Here is a 27,339-nt window from a genome sequence, read left to right on the forward strand (position 1 = left end):
TGATGCCCCTAGAGATATGTAAAAACAGAGTGCAGTTTAGATTGTGAGAAATAAGTTGGTTGAGGATTGATCTATCATGTCTAAACAGTATTAGCTGCATATAGCCTTCAAAAATAGTATTAGCTGCATAACGTATTTTGCTAAAAAAACAATTTTTGGATCATTAGATATGCTAGTATGTCACATCAAATCACTTTTTTCTCGAATACGCAGGAGAACTGCGCATAATTGTGTTAATAGATAAAAAAAGGTCAAAATTACATGCTGAATCCACGGCTTGGGTTAGTCACATCAAACCATCAATGACTGCATTTTCTGCATCCTAACTTTCAATTTAGGTCCTTAATTTCCTTCAGTATATAATCACAAATCTGACGAGGATACCCCTATTTATTCATAGCATGCATTTTCTGCTTGGAAAAATAGGACAGAACCAAGATTAACAGTATTGCAGAAACGACAAAAAGAATGCCGAAGAACACATTGGTCGATTAATGTTACTAACAGATGGCAAAATCCCAATAGTTTGATACTAACAATGTTTACTTTTAGAGAGAGAAAGATATTAATTATGAGCTTGCAGCCACATGAAAATGGCCAAGAAAATTTACCCAGAATCATAACCTTATCCTCCCTTGGAAGAAAATGGCGTACAACTAATCTGACACCATATCAAGGAAACCAAATTACGGAAGGGAACGGGAACTCGACGCGGAAATTTGAACTCACCTGCTCATTACTCGTTCCGCCTCCATTGGTGTCCTGTTTGCTCCATTCTTCCTCTCCCCATTCCTAAAGCTGTTTTGCGGCAGGACGGCTTGACTGGCGGAGGCTGGCTAGCACGCCGTCGTCGCTCTCGCCGCGAGCGCGGGGTGCGACTACGGCGCCGCTTCCTTCAGGAAACGGAGGGCGCGCGGAGGTGGGCGTGCTGCCATCGCCGGAGCCCGCTCTAGCGGTGCGGCGGCGGGGAAGCACCGCGCGGCACTAGTCGCCTGCCGCCGCCGCCAGTTGTTGCGCTGCGCCGCTGCCCGGTGGGCACCGCCCGATCGTGGATCTGACGGTGTGGAATGGAATGGGATATTACATGTAGGTTCATTTGAGCCCCTTTTTTTTATTCAGGTCCATTTGAGCTATTGACGTGTAGATTAGGATGTCAAACTATAAAATGCTCATAGATTGAATGTCAAATATCTCGTGAAGTATTCATTGGTATTTGGCCACATTCCGCGATGTGGTTTGGTTTTCTCTCGACAAAATTAGGGAAACTACACGACACGTTTTGTTTTCCAAAGATCCTACATGAGAAATCTCAAAATCAGAATAACACTTCAATGTTTCTGAAATCTTTCAATCAAATTGAAAATGTTATTCGACTACTCAGCGATAGCCCATAATATTTGGTTAGCAAATAAAATATAAAACAAAAATGGTTATAAATTTCTGTACATCAAATTAATCTTGTTAACCATGCCATCGCAAAATTTTTAACATAAGCCTAGTACATGAATAAGCATGCTTAGAAATGTCTCTTCACGATAGTTAAATCAAGTTTTTTTTTGAAGTAATATACACCCTTATATATTTATGAAGAAATATCTTATTCTTATAAATACTAGTAGTGAGATACGTGCCACAGGTATTTTCAAAAATATAAATGGCATGTATTTTCAAAAAATATAATGAATAACAACTTATATTTACAGCAAAAATAAATATTGAATGTATTAAGTTATATCAAGTAAACTCGCAGCTCTCCAATATTTAACTAATTAAGCACAAGTTTTGCATTCAGTTGGATCAAGTAATATTTGAATGAATAGTTTCCTAACCTTAATAATTTTAAACGAATTATTAATTCACAAATTTATAACTAAGGAATTTATTTAAAAATTTATTTGACCATACGATGCACAATAATTTTACAAAAAAATCTCAAAGAACACTTGAATAAATACAATCTATACTATACAAGTTGAAACAATTAAAAATAATTTTATTGAAATACTCACTCCATCTCAAAATGTAGCTACTTTTAACATTCTAATTTTGTCTTATAATATAGCTACTTTTAAGTTCTCAAGTGAATTTTTAGTACGCGAGATCTAAATTGCCCCTCCTTGCATACAAATTAATTATGGTGTGTAGATCTACCTGCAATCTAAATAATAAAGCCTTAATCATTCTCTTAATTAGTGCATGGTAACAAAAGAAAGGTAATATAGACTTTTACTCTCCATCCTTAATTTGTCTAGAAAACTTTAGAAGTAGTTATATTATGGGACAGAGGGAGTATGATTATTCTAAAAAAATACTCTAACTTGACAAAAAAAGTGTTTTGACTTCGAGAAAATGTTCTATCAGAAATATTATGTATTATTTAAACATACTCTCATACAGTATTATTTTAAAATTTTTATTGAAGTCATCTACAGAATCGAAACTTAATTTGGGTAATCTATTTTAAAAACTATGAATTTTAAATATTTTTATTAATTTGGTAAAGTAAAAGTTTGATTTATACACTCGCAAACGTTTTATTTTCAACCTTCAACTATAAAATCGGATAATATAAGCCATTCAACTGGACAAATTTATCCTTTAGGGTGACTTCATATTTTTTAAAAAAAATAAAAAATCTATTTAGATCTAAAAATTAAAACTAATTCATTTTAAATTAGAATAATATGAAACTAGTACCATTTTTTTCTAAAATTTTAACCTATCTAATTATATTTGAATCTTAGCCATCCAAAAATAATAGGCATAACTAATGCAGCCAAATATTATGAATCTAAAAAGATTAGATCTGAATAACTGATAATTATTGTGCCAATAGATAGGTTACATTTTCTAAAAAAATTGACACCCATTTATTATTTTTTATTTAAAATAAATTACTTGTGATTTTTAGTTTAAATTTAAACATTTTGAATTCTATCAAAATGGAAAACAACCTTCGAAACCACCACCTAGAGGTCAAAGTTGACCGGTTTCAACAATCGAATGGCTTTATATTGTCTGGTTTCGTTGTTGAAGATTGAAAATCGGAGATTTGTAATAATTTAAGAGGGTAAACTGGGTTTTTCACTTTTAATAGTAGAAAAATGATGTCAGCAATTTTGTTATTTCGCGGAACGTGCGCAAGCAAGGGCCGCACGGGGACGTTTGGCCTGGGCGGTCGCGGCGCTCAACTTCCGCAGAGCTCCACGATTCTCGTGTTGGCTCCTGATTCCCGGGGGCCCACCAGTCCACCACGTCGGCTGCGATGGCGTCGAGAGTCACAGCGAACTGCGAGGCGGCGGCAATGGGGTCGATGACGATCGGGGCCGCGTACATGGCCACGTCCAAGGACCCCGCCGGCACTCCGGGCGTCCTCCGCATGCATGGTGCGTGCTGTCTTCCTCCTCCCCTCCGCCGCCCTATCGCCTCTTCGGCGGCGTTCACGGCCATTTTAGTCTCCCTAATCGCGGGGAAGTGCGGCGATGTAACACTCAGGTGTTAATCCACTAGTTAGTTAAATTAATCTCCGGTAATTAGTTTCAAACCACGCGACGAAGCACCAAATTTGTTTCTGTCAGCCCTGGGCCAGTTCAGCCCGGACCGGTCTGACCAGTATGGGCGACTGGTCTGACCGGTCTAGCCCGAGTTGGTCGGGTCAGGCCCCACAGCATTTAAATCTCTCTCTCTCACTCCCACACCAGAACCCATGTCCTCAGCGCCCAGCTCTCTCCCTCCCGAGCTCCCTCCTCCCCAAACCCTCCCTCCTAAATCCCTCACCCCAAATCCATTTCAAGGCTAGGGGAGTTTCAAACCGGAGTCAAGGATCATCTCCTCCACGTTCTCCTCCATGGGGTGACGCGGGATTGCAAGTTCTTCGTAGGGAAGGAGCCATTCAAAGTAAATTAGAAGTTTGGATCGATCTCTTGTTCTAGAAGATTTTAGGTGGTGTTCTCTGGTCAAAAGCATCCCCATGAACACTTGAACTAGATCCTAGAAGGTATTTGGAGTTGGTGGGCGATTTTCGCCGCGCCAAGGAATCCTAGGTTTTCACTGGGTAGGACCGGTCTGACCGGTCGGAGGGACCGGTCTGACCGGTGTCACGGTAGGTTCAGTAGGACCGGTCTGACCAGTGGGGGTGTTGGCTGAGAAGGTAAAAGTCGGGGTAGTTGGTACAATTGGTTAGAAATTATTTTGGCTATTAGTTACTTATAATTTTTATAACTCATGCATGCATTCTCATGTCATATGCATATGCATATGCACACGTGTAGCAGCCGCGGCGGAGGAGGTCGTGTACGAGGTGGTTGCGGAGCCACAGGAGCCGCAGGGGCCAGTCCCGCAGGAGGAGGTTCGCGGGGAGTCGGCCCAAGGCCCGACTCATCCTAGTGTTGAGCAGCAGACGCAAGGCAAGCCCCGGTGCAACTCCTATTATTTCAAATTATAACACATATATGTCTCTACTACTTGTGCATTAGGTTTAGGAATTTCTTGGAACCCTAGCTGCATGATCCCTAGGTTTCCTCGAGTTTATACTAGTATGTATAAGACGATAGAAGTGCTATGCTGAATAGTTCCCGGTAGAAGACGAGTGACCTCTCACCACTCGCGAGATATAGGATGTTTAGAAGTCGAGTAATTTCCAGTTACTCGCGAGATACAGGGTATAGTCATATTCCAGTACATGAGTTGTGAAATTGGTACGCAATGAATGGAGAATTGAGACCTGACGGAGAATGATGATGTATAGGTATGGCAGCCGGACAGGGTTCCTGAGTGTCTTAGTCCCGTCTGTGTCGGTTAAGGACCGAGCCGTTGTTGGCTCTGCTGATCATGTTTGAACTGTACTAACCGCATACTGAGAGTAGGAGGTAGTCGAAACCGGTAAGACGAGTACTGCCTTGCTTCGAAAGTACAGGAACCCGCACCCAACTCCTGGGGCGAGTCGAGTAGTTGCGGAGAATTGGGATGCATATGTTTACTTTTGGTGGTCTCACGTTGAGCTCGGCTGACCATATGTCGTTGGGTTGGTTCCTGTAGTTCGAGGCGGGGAGGGGAATGGTTGGCATGTATAGTCCGACGGGGCAAATACGTGTCATGTTGGTTAGGTCCACATTGCAAGGTTAAATCGGATCGATTCGCCGTCAGTCGCTCTCGGATATGAGCACCTTGATCACCGAGTCGCAGCGTAGTGCGAGTAGGGATGATAAGTGATTAATATAAGGTTTCTCTATATTGATTTTATACCTGTTGCTCCACCATATTTGCTATAGTTAGTTTATGCTAATGATAGATCATGGTTAGATTATATATACAATCTGGACTAAAATCATGAAAGTAAGGACTTACTTTAGCTGCGATTTCTGTAAAATAACCACCATCCAAAAGCCTTGCATGTCTAGTTATGTGGGCTAAGTTATATCCACTGGTCGGGTAAGCCTTGCTGAATATTAGAATACTCAGGGTTTGTTGCCACATTTATTATTACAGGACACCCGGACGTCGACTTCTGCCCCATGTTGTGTCAAGTTCATCCGCCGGGATGCAGAGGGGTGGCAGATCGAGGAGCGGGACCCTTAGGTTAGGGCGATGTCGAGTTGTACACTTGTGGGCTGAGTGTGCAGCGTAGACCGGTCTGACCGGTCCGTGGGACCGGTCTGACCAGTGGAGTTGGCAGCGGGGTGCCGGCCGGTCGGGTGAACCGGTCTGACCGGTCGGGTGAACCGGTCCGACCGGTCGGGGTGGATCAGAACTGATGTAAGTTAGAGTAGTTGTAGGATCTTTGTATTCGACTTCAGTCATGTCTATGTAAGTGTTAATCTTGTAAATTATTTATGTATTTGAACTCGGTTTGTAAAACTAAATGTTTTGTGTCGTAAACACTTTTGTATTTTCAAGTAATGAGTCGTGCTTGTACCATCTGCGCCCACCTTCGCCGTGGGTTGAGAAAGAATCGCCAAATTAAACCGTTAAGCTAATGCACCCGATGTGTTCAAATGACGACTATTACACTTAATTAGATATTTAATTTGGCGGTTCCGTCACAGGCGAGCGGCGTCCTAGCGACTAGCGTAGCTTCGCGGGTTGCGTGCTTCCGGTCTCGGGGGTTTTGGATGCAGGGCGACGAGCCTACCTGAATTGCCCTCTCTCTCTCTGCTTGACTGCGGCTTTTGCTAGTTTGCGATTCGATCCACAACATCATCGGTTCAGTTGATTCGCTGCTGTGCTTGGGCATATGGGTGAGGGATGGGCCTCTTTTGGGGTCCGCGTGTAACATGCTCTTTTGCCCTTGCAATTGCAGGGCGAGGATGGATTCACTTTCACCCCTAACGACCCCCGGTCCGTGATGCAGCTTAATGTCGATTTCCGAAGCATAAGATGTATGCATGTACGGTCCCTTTATCAAACCTGCAGTGGCAGTTGAATTACCGTTGTTCTGCTTGTGATTTACAATAAACAAGCAAACAGCGAGCGTGCTGTTAAGTTATTTACTGCCGAACTGGATTTCACGTTCTTATACCTGATCTGCTGCAGGATCATTTTGAACGTTCTACTCTGGTTTAATGTATAATGTGGATGGGTTTTATTGTAATTTTGCAGTTTTTCTACTTCCTTGTGCTGCAGGTCACAGGTTTGGTAGCAAACAGGGACGATCATTATTGAAACTTTGCAGAGGTCCTGGCGAGGTCTGGAGTGTGGGCAACTTATAGGAATTATCTGTACTTTTCTTACTGTGATTGGCAATAATTTGACATGCTTATGATTTTTTTTCTAAGGGCGGAGACTACATCTTTGAGTTCAACAATGTTGCTGACCGCGATATATATATGTCGAGACTTTCTAGGTAATTTCCATTCTGCAGTTAGTGAGTGGCCCCTAGTATAGCTATTTTTTTATTCAGAAGATATCAAATGAAGACTATGAAAGTGAAAACAAATGTACTCTATTATCTGTCAAAGAGAACGTTACTTTATAATCGACCAGTGGCCAATTTCCTACATCATATATTGGTCCACTAGGCACTAACTACTTCCATTCGTTTCTTTTTTTAGCAAGCTGCTTCATAACATATTTGCAATGTATTTACCAAATGGTCTTACCAAATTGATCACAACGGGCTGTTTGATGTGCCAAGTTTCATATGGCACTGACTCACTAGTTTTATGTATTTATTTCCCAGCTCAGTGCATATATAACTTATGATAGCCCCCTTTCAGCTAGGTTTTTTGGCCAACATCAAGGAACAGTTCCCCCAAGACCAAATGTGCCTCCTGAAAATCAATATTTAAAATAACCGGATATTGTGTTTATCGGCAAGGTTTTCCAGCAGCTATAAAGGATATAGCTGGATATATCGGCCAGCTAAATGATTTAGCGGTTTTCAGTAAACACTAAACTCACGCCATGAATCAGTGATGTATACATAATTACATATGCTAATAAACAAGGGATTAGGATCATGAATATGGCATACCTTCATACAGAGTTTCCAAGCAAACACAATGTTCAGTAGTGCAATAGCATAGATGAGACGAAACTAAAAGTTCTAGTGTTCAAATAAGTTCAGCACAGCAGTAGTTGCAACTTGCAATGCATTCAGCATTCAGCCAATGCCTCACAGGCACAAACATTGAGACGCAAAATAAAATGGCAAACCATGAAGGCATAAACTGGTAATGTGTCTACTTCTACTCATCATCTCAGGAGCCGAATCAGAAGATTCAATCTGCATGGAATCATCAGAATCTGAAGATGAAGCAGAGACTGTAGGCTCTAAATTTCCAAATATAATAGAATGAAGGCTCCTGAGTTTCTTTTTTCTTGCCTGCTACTTGATTTGGCTGGGATTGAGACATGGCTTTCAAGCTTCAAGTGCTAGACTGCTAGGTCGTCGAGGTCGCCGTCAAGCAGGTGGAGGGAGCCGTGGAGTACTTGCCGGTTGCTGCTGCAGCAGCTGGCCTACTGGAGGAAGAGGCGGAGAGTACAAGATCCACTGCCGCACTGCTTGCCACTGGTCTACTCGAGGGAGAGGAGCAGAGGACGCCAAGAACAGGGCGTCGGCGCGGTCGCCGCCGCTGCCATTTCTCTTGGAGACTTGGAGTAGAAGAGGGGATAGGGTTTCTAGAAGAGACTGCGGTTCCTGGTTTATATATGTGTCGTTGTAGTCTGCCTGTTGGGCCTCCCAATTTCGGCCCAGGAGGAGAAACAAAGCTGAGTTTAGCGCTATTGGCAGTGTCATTTGGCAAATTTATCGGGCTAATAGCGGATATTAGTGGTTCTCTTCGTTTAGCGCTAAATGGGGAATATCTTATCCCCAGCCCTTTCCAGCAGATATATCCGGATATATCGGTGGATATAGCCGGTTATTTTAAACCTTGCTGAAAATTCAGTTGCTTCAACTGGTTTGGAAGAATTCAGTGCTGCAGAAATGGAGCGACGGATGAAATTGCTGCGAGAAAATAGGTGGTGTGATTATTTGAAACACCCACACCATGTTCTCTTCAGACACATGGTTCAAACTGCATTTCTTTTTTTCTGGGAAAAAGCATTATGTATGATAGTTCAAATGTGCATGTTTTGTGTTTGAGAAAAGGATGCAGATGAATCTTCCATTTATCATACACAGGAAATGGCAAACAATATTATCTCATATTATTTAGCTTTCTTGAATGCTGTTTCCATTTACAGAGAATTGCAGAAATTACATATGAAGTTCGTTATTGGGAAGGTTTTGCAAGAATCTGAATTTTGGGCAACAAGAAAGGTAATACTCATTGATAAATTGTATATACATAAATTTTAAAAAACAATGTGGTAGATTTTATGTTATTGAATTTCTCCAGTTGAAACCATTATCTATTTATGGCCGTTTTACAGAATTTACTTGATGATGAGGCAAAAAAAGCATCAAAGCAAAGGCCAGGTTTCAAGAGTGCTATGCTAGATGTCAGGCTATTCACAGTTCGGGTATGTCACTGAAATCTATAGTTGTAGGGACATACTTTTGTATTGACATATAATTTGGTTTTCCTTCATTGAATTTGGTGTTGTGATGGTAGGCAAACTATTGATTTCTACTTTCTGCATTTCAGACAACACAAAGTGACTTTCCGTCCTACTACTGAGATGATCCATCAGGTATGTTCTTTCTTCTCTCCTCATAATCACCGCGTTCGGCAGGCTGGAGCTGGAGGCTGGAGCTAGAATGCTGTGAGAGAAAAATACTGTTGGGCTGGCTGGAGCTGGAGCTGGTGGCTGGAGTGGTGTGAGAGGAAATTATTGTAGCGCTGGAGGAGAGTAGACCAGCCGAACACAGTGATTATCTTGAAACGTCACCTAGATTCAGGTCTGCATGATAGCATTTTTTGCACTGGATATTATGTTATTCAAAGGGGTTCAACAATAAACTACTTAAAACCTTTATGTAGAAGGATCGACAACCCGTCTTCTTCCTTCTTAACTGCGATGTAGGAAGGCATGATCCATTTTTAGCAATTTAAACTTGATGTAACTGTAGTTTCGTTCTGCTGTGTACCTGTTAAACTAGATCACCTGTCACCTGAGCTGGACTGCTGAAAAGCTTGTTTGCACCCAATCCAGCCTGGTTATGCCAGGACCCAAATTTGCAAGCCCATCCTTGCTCTGACCTTGTTTATGCCTGTATAACTGAGCCACACGGTTTTACTAAAGCAAGTACTGAAGCTGAATTATGAGACTGCTTGTCTGTGTTTATGAATTGTTGACAAAGTATTAGCAAATACTTGTTTCTACTTCGTGTAATATATCCTTTGATGTTTTCAGATTTTTATGGAAAAGCCCGCTGTCCATCAGGCATTTTTGTATTTTGTTCCAGAAAAGGTAAGATTGTGCCAGTTTTTGTTATTGGTGTGTCAACATATATGCTACACGAAAGTTCCAGCTTCAATTATGCTAGTTTCGTCATTATTGTGCAGGAGCAAGTGGTTACTGATTTCTTATTTTCCCCCTATTTCTGCTGTATACTCCTTTTCACCCAATTTCCTCTCGAGGATAGATATCAGATGAAGATTTTTGGTCAAAATATTTTCATGCTGAGGATCTACTCAGGCGGAAAAATACTGTGGCAGCAGCAGCAGCTGAAGCTGCTGAAGATGAGGTATTAGCTGTTTTCTTGAAGAGTGATGATATACTAGCCAAGAAGGCAAAGTTTAAGGTACAATTTTAGTAGCTAATTGTTATAACTCTGCAGATTAATTGCCATGCCTTGGTGTCATTTCTCAGGATACATTTTTAGTGATTCAGTTTTGACTGTAGATAAAACAAGTTGATCCAACGTTGAACATGGAAGCAGATGCAGGAGATTATTACAATCATCTTCTGGTGTGTTAGTACTCCTCCTACCATGGCTTTGTACCTGTAACTTCACTAAAGTGGTTTTTATTGTTTCTCATGTTAAGCAGGTCTGCCTGCTATTTTCATCCTAGTGTCATGAAGCGTGTATCATTTTTGGGCATTTAGGACCACAGGATTCTCCGTGATGGAAGTAAACAGACAGTTGATACTGATAGTGACTTGGCCATCAGAACATTGTCTCAGGATCTGAATCAGCATGCTGCTGCTATTCTTGAAGGGAGATCTCCAGGTAGAATTTGTGGATTCATTCTAAAATACTTCGGTTTTTTTTTTCTCAAATGGACATGAGAGCTGAACTGCTATTCCAAAATACTTTGTGTTATGAATAGCACTTGCATTCATTATGAGGGTTCTAGGCCCAATATATGTACGTACTGGTGTGTGTATATACATAAAACCCCTTGTACGACTGGGAAATATAAGACAGAAATATATAATCAAACAACAATGTCTCCTTTTATTGTTTGATACTTAAAATTGATCTCGTGAGCATGTTAAATTGTTAATAGGAATATGAATTATCACTAATCAGGTTAGCACCAGGAACTTAATGATGCTAATATTTATTCTAAAAATTGTCAAAGTTGTCTTGCTTGCCATACACAAATAATTAGTCCTAAGTTCAAATTGATGTCTGGTTGCAAACTATATTTTTGTGTTATGTCATGGTGGGACTCCAGTATTCCCGCCGCAAGAAGATTGCCAAGGAGTCCGAGTAGTTGGTTGTTTAGATTTGCTTGAGTTTAGTTGTTGCAAGTTTGTTACCAGGCTTGGCACTATATAAGCCTTGACCTGCGTTTAGTTGAGGACATCTGGATTGTATCTTAGATTGGTTCGAGGGACCTGCCTTCTCAGCACGCCGTGAGCTTCAGTCATAGCTCCTGCGCGCCGGTGAGGTCCAGGCCCTCGTCCCGCTACATCCTTTGAATACAATCTACGTCGAGTTCCATCCTCCAATTCTTTACCTATGCACGCCCATGACATGTTAGTTACTCGGTGACTCTCCATGGAGCCTATTTGGCTCCCTAAACAGCAGATCCCATGTTGGACGCATTTCTACATCTCCAATTTGCTTACTGCTAGTACCAGGAAACTTTAGAATGTGATTATGTCATGTTACATTTGTCTCGCAGATGTAAAACTAACTGATACAAAGACTGTAGCAGACACACTTGCAAGGTTAAAGAAGGGTGAGTCGGTTAGAAACTGTACTTCAGTTCATTAGGTCTTTTTTTAATCTGTAAGACATTGTGCTGATGGATTATTAACTGCAGAACCATCTTCTAGCTAGATTATTGATGATACTAATCATGAGAGATTGGGAAAGGTGCCCAGTGCGACTTATATGGAAGATCTGCAAGCCCCACGAAATCTCCCCATATGCACCACTTTGTATAAAGGTAATGTTATGGGCCCGGCCCAGGCGCAGGCGCCCAAGCCGGCACCGCCCAAGTGGCTAGGAGAGCCACGATTATTTCCTGAGGGTTTATTTACTTTCTTAAAGTGTGAAATAATTTGTATTAAGCACTCTCTCCTAGAGGGAAGACAGATCAGGCTGGGAATAGAATTCCAGTTGGCCTCACGGGGCCACCCTAGCTCTCGTGACTCTCTCTCCCTCACGCACGCCGCCGCCACTTCCTGTTGCAGCCACGGCGCCCACTCGCCGGCCGCTGCGCAAGCGTCCTCCTCTCTCCTCCCATCCATACGCGCTACGCAGTCACGGCAGGATCAACGATCCTAACAACCTGGTATCAGCTATGCCAGGCGACGAAGGCAAGAACCCTACACCGACGACCATCGACGGACTGGCGGCCATGATGACCAAGGTTCTGGGCCCCCTGGATGACCTGGACGCCTTGACGTCCTCGACGAACGACATCAAGGCGCGCCTGACGTCGTTGGAGTCGCAGCGTGTGCCGCCCTCCACCGCGCCCTTCCCCTACTGGCTGCCAGGGTTTGGATCTACAACGATGGCAGGCTCATCCTCGTCGGCCGCTGCCACCACGAGCGCGGCACCCACTATGTCCACTACGGCGCCGTCCCTGCCGATCACCTGCATTCTGTTCCCCCACTCGCCATCGCCGATCCCGGATGGGTTCACCATGCCCTCGTTCGGGGCGTCCGGGGCGCAAGGGCATGGCGGTGCCAGCGAGCGCCTGGGGGTTCCGCGGTTCAACAAGATCGACTTCCCCTCCTACGACGGCGCTGAAGATCCGCTGAACTGGCTGCACCGCTGCGAGCAGTTCTTCCGCGGCCAGCGCACCCTGGCTTCGGACCGTGTCTGGCTCGCCTCATACCACATGACTGGCGTGGCTCAGACCTGGTACTACGCCCTCGAGCAGGACGAGGGCATGCCATCCTGGGAGCGCCTCAAGGAGCTCGTCACCCAGCGCTTTGGGCCAGCCATCCGTGCCAATCGTCTCTTGGAGTTGGCATGGCTCCCCTGGCACGGCGCTGTCCAGGATTACCAAGAGCGCTTCAACGCTATGGTGTGCCACACGCCGGAGCTGTCACCGCAGCAGAAGGTGGACCTCTTCGTGGGTGGCCTGCCCGACCACATCTGCGTCGACATCGAGCTCCGCGCCCCCCAGACACTCCAGGACGCCATGCACTTGGCACGGGCGTTCGAGCGTCGCGCGGCGGCTACTGCGACCGCGCCACCGCAGCGCTCAGGGCACCTTCCCCAGCGCCTCCCCCTGCCACCGCCCCCGACGGCGCCTCGCTCGGTCGCACCAGCCCCGGCGCTGCCGGCCCCGGCCGCCCCAGCACCGGCCCTACCAGCGCCACCGACCCGGACGTTTCGCCGCCTGACGCTGGCCGAGATGGCGGAACGTCGCCACCAGGGCCTCTTCTACAACTGCGACGAGCCATACGTCCGCGGGCACCAGTGCCAGCGCCTCTTCTTCCTAGAGGCCAGCGACTACACGTCCGACGACGAGGACGACGCAGATGCAGGCAACGCCGATGCCCTGCCAGCAGAGGAAGCCGCCCCGGTGGTCTCCTTGCACTCCATCGCCGACATCCGCACGGAGGACACGATGCTGGTGCCTGTCTACATCCACGGTCACTGCCTCTGTTAGAAGCTCAATTCTAACTCTCATTGAGCTGAGAGGATGACAATGAACTTGGGGCAATTTTCTGGTTTTCTCATATTCACAAACTCAAAGCCATACCAACCCAAGGGGCTGGGGATACATACTTATAGGCAGCCAAGGCAGGCAGCCAAAGCTTGCTGCAGCAAAAGATGCTAAGATGCTAGTCAAAAGAACTAAAGCTAGATGCTGTCCTAGCAAACTGACTGTCCTAGCAAGATGCTGTCCTAGCAAACTGAAATATGCTAAAGGAATATATGCCCTGGTCCTTGCAAGGACTCTATGCCTTATCCATCCAGCACAAAGACTTATCCATCATTCTCCCCCTAAGTCTTGTGCGTCGTCTTGTGGGAGGATTGGACCATCCCGGTCCTGGAGCAGAGCTCAAGGAACTTGATCCTCCCAAGGGGCTTGGTGAGCAGGTCTGCAAGCTGGTCCTTGGTGTTGATGTAGCTTGCCTTGATGCTCCCGTCCTCCAAGCAGCCTCGGATGAAGTGGTACCTCACCCGGATGTGCTTGCTCCGTTCATGGAAAACGGGGTTCTTCGCCAAGGCCAGGGCGGACTTGCTGTCCACCCTGAGCTCCACCGCTCCAACGTCTCTGCCGAGTAGATCACCCAGCAGTCGAGCGAGCCAGAGCGCCTGAGTCGACGCAGTGGAGGCCGCTATGTACTCGGCCTCGCAGCTGGACAAGGCCACCACCTGCTGCTTGACCGACTGCCAGCTAACGAGGCACTCGCCAAGGAAGAAGAGGATCCCGCTCGTACTCTTGCTGGTGTCGATGTCGCCGGCGTGGTCGCTGTCGCTGTACCCGACGAAGTGTGCCGCCCCAGGGCACCTCGGGTAGTGGAGACCGTGGTCGAGAGTCCCCGCAACATAGCGGATGATCCTCTTCACGGCCTGCTGGTGCTCCGTCGTCGGTCGCTGCATGAACCGACTGACGTAGCCGACGGAGAACGCCAAGTCCGGCCGTGTGTGGGCGAGGTAGCGGAGGCTCCCCACAAGACACCGGTACTGAGTAGCGTCCACCTCCTCCGCCGTGCTGTCACAGCTCAGCTTCAGCCTCTCCTCCATCGGAGTGAGGGCTGGGTTGCAGTCGGTGAGCCCAGCGAGCTCGACGACGCGCTTGGCGTAGGCGGTCTGTCGAAGTGTGATCCCGGAGTCGTCCTGGTGCACCTCGATCCCCAGGTAGAAGGAGAGAGGCCCCAAGTCGCTCATCTGGAAGGTGGCCTTCATCTCCTCCTTGAACACTGCCACCTCCGCATCCTTGGTGCCGGTGATCACCAAGTCGTCGACGTAGACACCCACCAGCAGGGCATTGCCTCCTTTGCCCCGCCGGTAGATGGCCGCCTCGTGCGGGCTTTGCTCGAAGCCCATCCCCTTGAGCGTGGAGTCCAACTTGGCGTTCCACGCCCTCGGGGCCTGCCGCAAGCCATAGAGGGCCTTGCGCAGACGTAGCACCTTACCCTCCTTGCCGGGGATCGCAAACCCCGGCGGCTGGTGCACGTAGACCTCCTCCTTCAAGTCGCCGTTGAGAAACGCCGACTTGACGTCCATGTGATGGACACGCCAGCCCTCCTGGGCAGCTAGCACAAGGAGGAGTCGCACGGACTCCATCCGTGCCACGGGGGCGAAGGCATCGTCGAAGTCGACTCCCTCCTGCTGCACGAAACCTCGTGCCACCAGGCGAGCCTTGTGCTTGACGACGGTGCCGGCCTCATCCCTCTTCAGCTTGAACACCCACTTAAGGGTGATCGCGCGGTGACCGCGAGGGAGATCAGCAAGCTCCCAAGTGCTGTTCTTCTCAACCGCGTCCATCTCCGACTGCATCGCGGCACGCCAGGCCGCATGTCCCTCGGCCTCTGCGAAAGACCGAGGTTCGCCATCGTCGCACGCGAGGTGCAACTGCGCCTCCAGGTCGTGAGGCACCAGTCCCGGCACCGGCTGGTCACCGAGAAGGTCCTCCATCGTACGGTACCGCAACGGCTCGCCGTCATGGTACGCGTCGACGCGCTCCTCGTCGTGAGAGAGCGGAGTAGCGAACTCCACCGGACTGTGCTCAGCACGAGCAGGTGTCGAAGTAGACGGGCCCGGAGGAGTAGCTATCGGTACTGGAGTGCGCGGCGTCGCCGGCTGTGGTGGTGCAGCCGAGGAACTCGGCGCAGCCGGAGTCGTAGCGGAAGGGCGTGGTGCCGCCGGTGTGGCGGGCGCCGGAGTCGGTGGAGGCTCGGGGACCGGGGTAGGCACGCTCGGCGAAGAAGAGCTGCCTACTCCCCCAACTCCCTCGAAGTGGACGTACTCGACGGTGAAGTCGTCGCATGTCGGAGCCGAGCCGTCGTCCACCGCCTTGTCCCACGCCCATCCTCGCCCTTCGTCGAACACAACGTCGCGCGCCGTGCGCACACGCTGTGTCTCCGGGTCGAGAATGCGGTAGGCCTTCGAACCCGCCGCGTAGCCGATGAACACTCCCGGGGTGCTCCTGTCGTCGAGCTTGCCGATATGGCCAAGCTCCTTGGCAAACGCGAGGCAGCCGAAGACCCGCAGGTGGGAGACCGCCGGCTTGCGCCCATGCCAAGCCTCATACGGCGTCATGCCGTCGAGTGCCTTGGTGGGCGAGCGGTTGAGGATGTAGACGGACGTCACCACCGCCTCTCCCCAGAAGACAGCCGGCATCCCCCTCTGCTTGAGGAGGGCCCGGGCCATCCCCACAACCGTCTGGTTGCGCCGCTCGACGACGCCGTTCTGCTGCGGGCTGTACGGCGCGGAGTAGTGGCGCTGGATGCCCTCATCCACGCAGTACGCCGCGAACTCAGTCGCCGTGAACTCACCGCCGTTGTCGGTGCGCAGCACGCGCAACTTGCGGCCGCTCTCTGCCTCCGCAGTAGCCTGAGCACGCCTGATGGCGTCCGCAGCCTCTCCCTTGCTGCCGAGGATCATCACCCACATGAAGCGGGAGAGGTCGTCGACGAGCAGCAGGAAGTAGCGCCGTCCTCCTGGTGTGACCGGTGTCACCGGGCCACACAAGTCCCCGTGTACGAGCTCGAGCCGCTCCTTGGCTCGAAAGCTCGCCTGCTGGGGGAAGGAGTGCCGCCTCTACTTCGTCAGCACGCAGACGTCGCAGAGCTGCTCCACGTGGTCGAGGCACGGGAGGCCTCGCACCATCTCCTTGGCGCCGAGCCGCTTCAGGGCCTCAAAGTGGAGGTGCCCAAAGCGCTCGTGCCACTGCCATGCCTCGTCGTCCCTGCGAGCTGCAAGACAAAGAGGCTGGGCCACCCCGACATGGAGGATGTAGAGGCGGTTCTTCCCTCGAACCACCCTGGCGAGAAGCTGGCGACGGTGGTCCCAGATGCGGAGGACCCCGCTGTCGATCACCACACGGGAGCCGCTCTCATCGAGCTGCCCAAGGCTGATGATGGAGTTCTGCAGCGCCGGGATGTAGTAGACTCCGGTGAGCATCCGGTGCTCTCCGGACTTGGCGGTGAAGACCACGGAGCCCACGCCCTTGATCTCCACGGCGGAGGAGTCCCCGAACCTGACGGAGCCACCTACGTCGACGTCCAGGTCGGAGAAGAACTCCCGCCGCCCGGTCATGTGGTGCGTGGCGCCGGAGTCGAGGTACCAGCCATCGACCCTGTCGTCGTCGGAGCCATTGCCGAGGAGAACTCGGGCACGCGGCTCGTCGAGGTGGAGTAGAGCGGTGACAGGTGGTGCCGTCGGGTGCGGCTCCATGTCCCCGTGGAGTAGGAACAGAGCCGGCTCGTCATCCGGCTGGGCCTCCGCGACGTGGGCTTGGCCCCCACGCCTCCGCTACGGGCAGTCCCTGGCCCAGTGGCCGGGCCTGCCACAGTTGTGGCAGGCGTCGTCTCGTGCCGCCTTGGGCCTGTCAGCGGCGCCGCCCTGAGCATCTCCGCGGGCGCCACCCTCGGCGCGCCCTCGTGCCTCGGCTTGGGCACCTCCGCGCCCCTTTCGCGGCTTGCCGCGCTTGCGGCCACCTGTCGAGGAAGAGGGCTCCCCCCTCCTCCTGTCACCGCACCGAGCCTCCCACTGCTCCTGAGTGAGGTGGAGCTTCCCACCGATGGAGATGCCTCCCGAGGGAGGCTGTGGCTCGTCACTGTCGACGACCTTGAGGCGACCTATCGCCTCCTCGATCATCATGGTGGATAGGTCCAGCAGAGACTCGATCGAGCGAGCGGTCTGTCTGTACCTCTCGGGGACGCAGCGGAAGAGCTTCTCGACGGCTCTCTCCTCGTCGTAGGTGTCGTCGCCGAACTGCACCACCTTCTGCAGCAGAGTGTTGACACGGAGGGCGAAGTCATCAACATCCTCACCTGGCTTGAAGGCCAGGTTCTCCCACTCCTTGCGAAGTGCCTGGAGAGTGGTCTTGCGGGCGCGGTCGCTGCCGATACGTGCCGCAGCGATGGAGTCCCAGGCCTCCTTGGCAGTTCGCTTCTTGGAAAGCGTGAACTGCATCTCGGACGGGGCTGCTGCGATGAGAGCATCTAGCGCCCGTCGATCCTCATCGTAGCCGACGTCGCCGTACCGGACTGCCTCCCACATGTGCCGCACCTGGAGCTTCACCTCCATGACTGCGGCCCACTCGACGTAGTTGGTCTTGGTGAGGGTGGGCCACCCACCGCCGGGACCGACGTCCCTGACCACCGCCTGGAGGCCGTGGTAGCCGGGGGCGCCGCCACGCACACCCCAACCAGGAGCGCCGCCACCGCCCTGCGCGCCGCCGCCAGGGGCGCCGCCTCCGCCCTGCGCGCCGCCGCCAGGGGCGCGGCCGCCACCGCCAGGGGCGCCGCCTCCGCCCTGCGCGCCGCCGCCAGGGGCGCGGCCTCCTCCGCCGGGTGCGCGGCCCATTGGACCGTCGCCGGGCGCACCGCCAGGCGCGCCGCCGTCCAGGCAGCCGCCGGGCGCACGGGCCCCTGGACCGTCGCCGGGCGCGCCGCCGTCCAGGCCACCGCCGGGCGCGCGGGCCCCTGGACCGCCGCCGGGCGCGCCGCCGTCCAGGCCATCGCCGCCGGGGTGGGCTGCTGCCCACCGCGTGGTCCGCTCCCGCGCTCTCTCCCTCTCCAACTCCTCAAGGTCCTCGTCGGCGGTGGCGTCGCCGGCGATGGAGCCGCTGAGGCTGCCGCGTAAGGTCTCAACCTCGACCTCCGCCGCACGCACCGCATCCTCCGCCTCCTCTGCTTCCACCTCCGCCCTGGCCGCTGCCAGCTCCGCTGCAGCTAGCCTGGCCGCCCTCGCCGCTGCTGCAGCGGCTTGAGCCGTCGCTCGCCTGCGCTCCTCTGCCGCGGCGAGCTCGGCGTCTCGCTGGCGCCGTGCGCTCGAGGCGACCGAGCGCTGAGACGGTGCGTCGGACATGGCGCGCCTCCAAGGGGCTGTTGCGTGGAGAGGGGGAAGGGAACGGGGAAGAAGCGGCTGGTGCAGCAGCAGCTGCTGCTGCTGCTGTTGCTAGTGCAGCAGCTGCTGCTGCTGGTGCAGTTGCTGCTGCTGCTGGTGCAGCTGCTACTGCTGCTGCGCTAGCTGCTGGTGGTGGTGGTTGGGCTGCTACAGAGGCTTGGGAAGGGGAGGAGCAAGAGATATCCAACCTACAGGAAAGTACGGCTCGGATACCAGATGTTAGAAGCTCAATTCTACCTCTCATTGAGCTGAGAGGATGACAATGAACTTGGGGCAATTTTCTGGTTTTCTCATATTCACAAACTCAAAGCCATGCCAACCCAAGGGGCTGGGGATACATACTTATAGGCAGCCAAGACAGGCAGCCAAAGCTTGCTGCAGCAAAAGATGCTAAGATGCTAGTCAAAAGAACTAAAGCTAGATGCTGTCCTAGCAAACTGACTGTCCTAGCAAGATGCTGTCCTAGCAAACTGAAATATGCTAAAGGAATATATGCCCTGGTCCTTGCAAGGACTCTATGCCTTATCCATCCAGCACAAAGACTTATCCATCAGCCTCACGGCCCTCCTCGACAGCGGCTCGACACACAACTTCGTCCACGTTGATGCACGTGACGGTGGCCAATGGCGACCGCGTGCCTTGCGTGATGGTGGCCCGCAACGTCGCCTTGCACATCGGCAAGGAGGAATTCACCATCAGCTGCCTCGGCATTGACCTGGGCGGCTTTGATGTCATCCTCAGCATCGACTACCTGTGGACCTTGGGCCCCATCCTATGGGACCTCGAGGACCTCTGCATGGCGTTCACATGGCACGGGCGCCGCGTCTTCTGGCGGGGGATTGGCTCCCCCCGCGACGACATCTTCGAGCCGAGCCTGCGGACCTTGGCTGCCGACTTCGAGCGCCCCCTCCTCGATGTCCTCCTCCAGCAGTACGACGACATCTTCGCCGAGCCGTGCGGGCTGCCTCCGTCCCGCCCCTACGACCACAGGATCCACCTCCTGCCGGGCACGGCGCTGGTGGCGGTCCGCCCGTACCGCTACCCCCAGCTGCAGAAGGACGAGCTCGAGCGCTAGTGTGCCACGATGCTCTCTCAGGGTATCATTCGACCCAGCACCTCCCCGTTCTCGACGCCTGTGCTGCTGGTCAAGAAGGCGGACGGCACTTGGCGCTTCTGCATCGACTACCGCGCGCTAAACGACAAGACCTCCAAGGACAAGTTCCCGATCCCGGTGGTTGACGAGCTCCTCGACGAGCTGCATGGCGCCAAGTTCTTCACCAAGCTGGACTTGCGCTCCGGCTATCACCAGGTGCGCATGCACTTGGCCGACGTGGAGAAGACGGCACTCCGCACACACCACGGCCACTTCGAGTTCCTCGTCATGCCGTTCGGACTCTCCAACGCGCCAGCTACGTTCCAGGCGCTCATGAACTCGGCGGTTCATGCTTGTATTCTTTAATGATATCTTGATCTATAGCTCTTCGTGGTTCGAGCACCTGCAACACGTCCGCCTCGTCTTCGACGTGCTCCGCGCTCACAACCTCCACCTCAAGCGCTCCAAGTGCTCCTTCGGCTCCAGCTCGGTCGCCTACCTCGGCCACGTCATCTCGGCCGGGGGCGTCGCCATGGACAGTGCCAAGGTGGAGGCTGTGGCATCCTGGCCTGAGCCCCACTCGGCCCGGGGCGTCCACGGCTTCCTAGGACTTGCCGGGTACTACCGGAAGTTCATCCGAGACTTCGGGGCCATCGCCGCCCCCCTGACTCGCCTCTTGCGCAAGGAGGCCTTCGCCTGGACCGCGGAAGCAGCAGATGCTTTCGCGGCGCTGAAGCAGGCGCTCTCCACCGGCCTGGTTCTGCAGATGCCGGACTTTGAGCAGCAGTTCGTGGTCGATTGCGACGCCTCTGGCACCGGGCTCGGCGCCGTACTCCACCAGGGGTCCGGACCCCTAGCCTTCTTCAGCAGGCCGTTCGCCGCCCGCCATGTCAAGCTGGTGGCCTACAAGAGGGAGCTCATTGGCCTGGTACTGGCTGTGCGGCACTGGTGGCCCTACCGATGGGGGCACCACTTCCTGGTCCGCACTGACCACTACAGCCTGAACTACCTCCTCGACCGGCGGCTGTCCATGATCCCGCAGCACCAGTGGCTCAGCAAGCTGTTCGGCTTCGACTTCGCCGTGGAGTATCGCCCCGGGCGCTTCAACTCCGCGGCCGACGCCCTCTCTCGCCGCGGCAACGAGTCCAGCTCCGACGATGCAGCGGCGCTTCACGCCATCTCCGGGCCGTCCTTCAGCCTCATCAACGACATTCAGGCGGCTACCTCCACTGACAGTGAGGCCGTCCAGCACCAGGGTGAGGGCCTCACGGCTCCTTGGCGCTGGGACGCCGGGCTCCTCCTCCACGGCAAGCACATCTTCGTGCCTGCCCAGGATGACCTTCGCCAGCGGGTGTTCTCATTGGTCCATTCAGCTGGCCATGAGGGCGTCCAGAAGACCCTACAGCATCTGCGCGCTGACTTCTACTTCCCCGACGACAGGCGGCTGGTACAGGAGTTCGTCCGTGCCTGCCCTACATGCCAGCGCAACAAGACGTCGACGCAGCAGCTAGCGGGACTGCTCCAGCCCCTCGAGGTTCCCTCCCAGGTGTGGGCGGACATCTCGATGGACTTCGTCGAGGGTCTGCCGAAGGTCGGCAGGAAGTCGGTCATCCTCACCGTGGTGGACCGCTTCTCAAAGTACGCGCACTTCATCGCCCTGAGCCACCCGTACACGGCTTCGTCGGTCGCCCGCGCCTTCTTCGACGGCATCCTTCGGCTTCACGGCTTCCCGATGTCCATCGTCAGCGACCGGGACCCCGTCTTCACGAGCCACATGTGGCGCGACCTATTCAAGATAGCCGGCGTCCAGCTACGCTTCAGCACGGTGTTCCATCCTCAGACGGACGGCCAATCGGAGATCGTCAACAAGGTGCTGGCCATGTACCTGCGGTGCGTCACGGGAGACCGCCCGCGAGCCTGGGTAGACTGGCTCGCGTGGGCGGAGTACTGCTACAACACCTCGTACTACACGATGCTTCGGGCGACGCCGTTCGAGGTGCTCTACGGGCGGCCCCCGCCGGCACTTCTACCACACACCGCCGGCGCGGCCCAGACGGACACGACCGACATGCTTCTCCGCGACCGCGACTCCTTCCTCGCCGACGTCCGCGAGCGTCTTCTCTAGTCTCGTCAGCACGCCAAGCACTACTACGACGTTCACCACCGCGAGCTGGAGTTTGCGGTGGGCGATTGGGTCTGGCTCCGCCTGCTACACAGGCCGACTCACTCGCTGGAGCGCCGTCCCAAGGGGAAGATCGGCCCCCGCTACGCAGGTCCGTTTCAGGTGATTGAGCGCATTGGGCAGGTGGCCTATCGCCTGCAGCTTCCAGAGGCATCGCGCCTCCACAATGTCTTCCATGTGGGGTTGCTGAAGCCCTTCCACGGTGACCCTCCTGCGTCCGCACCGCCACTGCCGCCCATTGATGATGGCAGGGTGGTCTTGACCCCTGCGCGGGTGCGGCGGGCACGCTTTCAGCATGGCGCCTGAGAGATTCTCATGGAGTGGCAGGGGCTCCCTCCAGATGATGCGACGTGGGAGCCACAGGAGTCCTTCGTCGAGCGCTACCCCGACTTCCAGCTCTAGGACAAGCTGTTTCCCGAGGAGCGGAGAGATGTTATGGGCCCGGCCCGGCCGGCCCAGGCGCAGGCGCAGGCGCCCAAGCCGGCGCCGCTCATCACGTACCAACGGCGGCGGCGGCCAAGTGGCTAGGAGAGCGACGATTATTTCCTTAGGGTTTATTTACTTTCCTAAAGTGTGAATCAATTTGTATTAAGTACTCTCTCCTAGAGGGAACACAGATCAGGCTGGGAATAGAATTCCAGTTGGCCTCACGGGGCCACCCTAGCTCTCGTGACTCTCTCTCCCTCACGCACGCTGCCCTCCACGCACGCCGCCGCCGCTTCCTGCTGCAGCCATGGTGCCTACTCGCCGGCCGTTGCGCAAGCGTCCTCCTCCCTCCTCCCATCCATACGCGCTACGCAGTCACGGTAGGATCAACGATCCTAACAGGTAAGGTCAGTGCTGATGTCTTAATAGTAGGTATATCAAGCAAAACAAGATACTGAATACATGTGAATTTTCTCCTTTTTAATTAGAATCCTCAAGCGTATTTTGATTCTCAGCAAGCAAATGCTCTGAGATCTATAGGCGGCAGCAATGATGGAAAAAAGGCCTGTGACTGCAGCCTGAGCACTGATGATGTGTTCTTCCTTTTGATTGATCAAGTATCTTCTATAAAAGTTAATAGGTTGAACTGTGATGTTGTTAATTCAAATGAGGCTCTTAAGGTAAAATAATTTCATTGTATGGACTTATTATTTTATTTTGTTAGTAGATTTTGTGGGGACTAAAGAATATCATTTGTCTAGTGGCCAAATCAACAGAAATGTGTGTTTAGAGAAGGGATAATTTTGAATACTGCAAGGAAACTTATCTAGGAAGCTTTGGTTGAGGGAGTTTTTGACAGAGTACAAAAGCTCTGGTCTAGGAAGCTTTTGTCAGTTATTAAAGGAAGTTTTGATCTAGGAGTACTAAGGACAACTGCAAACATGGTGATCATCTGGCACCAGACTGGGTATACAACTAAAAGCCAGGGGTGACTAGGCAACATATCTGAGGTGTTCAGCCCAGATAAGAACAAAGAGCCTTTATTCCAATATTTTTTACTTTTTTCATGTTTAGTGTTGCTAGTTTGGGGTGATGTCTCTTATGTTAGAAAATGTTACTGGCATAAGTTTTGTCAAATAATAGTTTCCGAGCTTATCAAATAATACTCTTATTGTGGCTGCAACTTTTGAGCTTCCGGTATCATCTTGTATATCTCTTCAGGATCACCAGAAAAATAGTTAGCTGTGGGAATGTGGCATGTGTTAGGGAAGTAGCTAAATATGCTGGTATATTACTTCAAACTCATTTGTTCCACATCACCAAATCTGTTCTAATAAGTAAATTATTTTGTGGTATTACCGTTTACTTGACAATGGGTCATGATTAAGATCCATTTATCCTACCTTTTAAATCTATGTTGAATTTTCATCACTCGAATAGCTTTTTATTTTACATGCATACTTTGCTACCATCTCTTCTCTATTCTTAGGCTATCAAATCGCATTACCTGGAAAATCTAACTACCTAAATGGATGTGCCTAGGTTTTTAATGAGTTGAACAAAGGGATTTCACATTCAAGAAGACATAATCTTACCCACGAGAATCTTCTTGGTCAGCTACCCCTACAGACACAGGATGAACTTCTGGATGTGAGATGTTGTACCCAGTGGCGGAGCCTCATAGAGGCGAAACTGGGTGTTGCCCCCCCCCCCCCCCTTGCCTCTGACAAAAGCCGAGTGTTAAGCCTCGTATTTGCAATGGAAAGCAGAGAAGACAGGACTGGCACAACAGTACTAGTACATACTAGTCGCATACTACAACTTGACTGACCGCAGAGAAGTAGGAAAAGGCTGGCAATGGAAGCCGTGCATGCCTGCCACTGCCACTGTCATAGCTACAGTAACGCATTCTAAAATTGGCCCCTCCTTGATTATGATTCACCCTCCGCCACTGGTTGTACCTATCTATGTACTTTTATACATTCAACCTGTTCTGCCTAGATGTTGTTTTTGTCAGGTTTTATTTGAAGTTACATTTTTGTTGAGTTGTATATACTTTGTGCTGCCATTCTAAAATCTTGTTAGTACCATTTTGTAAATTTCATACTCATGAAATTTAACTCTTGTGTATTGATGGAACTTCTGTAAATTGTATCTTTTCTCAGCATTGGACAGACATCCAGGAACTGCTGCATCATTTTTTGTCATCATATCCAATAACAAATGCAGTCCTCTGTAATAAGGTATTCTTTCTCTCATCTTTATGTGTACTGCTCTGTGGCTGATAGCCTGATAGTGGTAGGTGGAAATTAGTACCTTTAGCTTAGTGTCTAGCTGACTTTTGCTTCCTGGAATCATATTGCGAATGTTATTACCGTATCTAAAACTCGCTATTGCCATTATAAGTTCTAATAATAAGCAGTCTCATCTGTTGACTGGTGAATTAGAGGATCTAGCATGGTTTACTGATTTGTACCATTGCTAACTTTTAGGACTAGATGCAGTATTTTAATTGGACATCCTCGAAGTTATTTATCTTTAGCCGTTATACTATGTTCTGTTCAACAAACTCATTTTTCATACATTGATTTGGTAGGAAAACCATGCTTAAGAAAAGTTCAGAATATTTCTCTGTTCAGAGTATCATCCACAAGAGAACTGAAAGTTAATATGTGTTGGTTTGGAGGTTTCAGTCCCACTGTATTTAAGTTAATATATGTCGTTCCAACAGCACAGAAAGAAAGACTTGCACAGTTGCACCTATAGTACAAACCTGCTGTCGGAAACGGCATTTATTCCCGACTGGAGGGAGTATGTATGTGCAGTATCCTTTTATATTGAATAAAAAAGGACCAGAGTGTTTCAAAATTTCTAGGCCTAGACTGGGTGGTAGGTAGTCTACTAGCGCGCAGCTCGCTCGGGTGCTGCCTAGGTGTCCTGGCATGCAGTGGGAGGAGGTGCTGGAGTAGAAAGTGGGGAAGGAGGCGAAATAAGGCCCCGTTCGGGAGGGCTTCCAGAGAGGGCGGAGCTGGAGCTGGAGCTGGCGGAGCCACGTTTTGTGGCTCCACCGGCTCCGCCGAATCACCTTGCAAAACAGCTCCACCTCTCACAGTTCATCACCGTGAAGCGCTCCGCCCATTCGTCCGTTTGGCACGGCTCCTAGTGGAGGTATTGGCGGAGCCGCAGAAAGAGCCCTGCCAAACGGGCTCTAAGAGTGGGTAGGAGGAGATACTACTGAAGTGAGGAAGAGCCACCAAGGGCGGCATGGTGTCAGACAGAATTGGCAGCAGGTGCCAGGTGGTGGCATCTGGCAGCAGCTGAGGTCGAACTGACCTTAGGGCGTCTGCAATGGTAATAGCTAGTACTAGCTATGTAGTCTGCTGATGTGGAGGTGAGAGATAAAAGAAAAAACTATTTTAAACTGTTGGACCCACACATTCTTCTCACATGTTTTTGGGCTACGTGAAATAGACTAGCTATTTGCTTGTCGCTAGTGACTACTCTCTCTTCTACTTTTTCATTGCTACATCAGATCTAACTAGCTAAATAGCTAGCCATTGCAGATGCCCTTACCAAGGTGGCTTCCTAGCTGCTTAATCAGCAGACCAGGCACGCAGTGGCCATCAGCTGAGGCCCTAATCAGTCTGTGCACGTACAGCTTAGCATCTAGGCACCACCGATTTTTGAAACACTTCCATGCAAAGGCTAACATTGACAAACTCAGCTTGCAAAGGGCCCTATTATGGTTTTTTAATCATATTGTCATACAACGAGACATTGCTTGACCAGTATTTGTGTGGCATGCATTTCTTTGTAATGCTAGTTGCTTAATCAGTTGCCTGTTAACTTGTTTTGAAGATCGAAAGGTTGAAGGGTGCAATGACACAGATATATCAAAAGCTGCAGGTAAATCTTTATCAATACAGTTTTGTCTCCTCTCCTCCCTTTATTCCTCGTGCTCATACCCTCGTCATGAGAAATTTCTGTTGTGCAGGATACGAAGGATTCGGCACCTCCTGGAATAAGGCACGACATGTCCCGGCTAGTAAAGCCCATGACTCAGGTCCTCACTGTTCCTTGCTTGTTTCAATTAGCATCTACACATAAGAGCCTTCTTTCAGCTCGCTCCATTGCCATATGACACAGAAAACAGTTGCATGCATCTTCCACAAGTGTTAGGGATGGGTATATTATATTGTAACAAATCCTTAATTACTCCCTTTGACATCTTCACTGAAGCCCAATACGCACCAGCAGCATCTAGCACTGACACCTTCTATGAATCTCTCCTTTTAATATGCTTATTAATTATTTCTGCAAAGTGTACGTGTTCCCATTGAAGTGCCGGCAATCTGACCCCTCGAGGTTGTTTCAGGCCACGGACGCTGCCTTCAACCATGATTTGGAACAGCAGCAAAGTTCGTCAGAGGCAAAGAACTAACCCCACGAGGCGACAAGTCTGGAGCAGAGAAGAGTGGCTGCTGCTGCGAGGACGTGTACTACGTGTATACCCCTTCCGCTTGGACCAGAACGTAGTACGTGGTCCCAGTGCCAGTCATCATCACAGAAGACGATGGCTGAACCAGCCAGCTAGTGTTACAGCGACTCTACAACCACAGTACAGTGCGACCAGCTCGGATGACATCTTCATTCATCTGCTATTCGCCTATTCTGCTGTCCCGTCCCGCCGTTACTAACCTACAAATAATTCCGCCCCCCCCCCCCCCCCCGGCCTATCGTATCGGTTCTGCT

The 27,339-nt window shown here is 51.1% G+C and overlaps 1 pseudogene; it reads left to right on the forward strand.

The window, feature by feature from the left end:
* Window positions 1-3,304: 3,304 nt before the first annotated feature.
* On the forward strand, window positions 3,305-27,300 carry LOC120713167 (annotated as a pseudogene).
* Window positions 27,301-27,339: the final 39 nt, after the last annotated feature.

The sequence above is a fragment of the Panicum virgatum genome, chromosome 6K (genome assembly GCF_016808335.1).
Source record: "Panicum virgatum strain AP13 chromosome 6K, P.virgatum_v5, whole genome shotgun sequence".
Lineage (NCBI taxonomy): Eukaryota > Viridiplantae > Streptophyta > Magnoliopsida > Poales > Poaceae > Panicum > Panicum virgatum.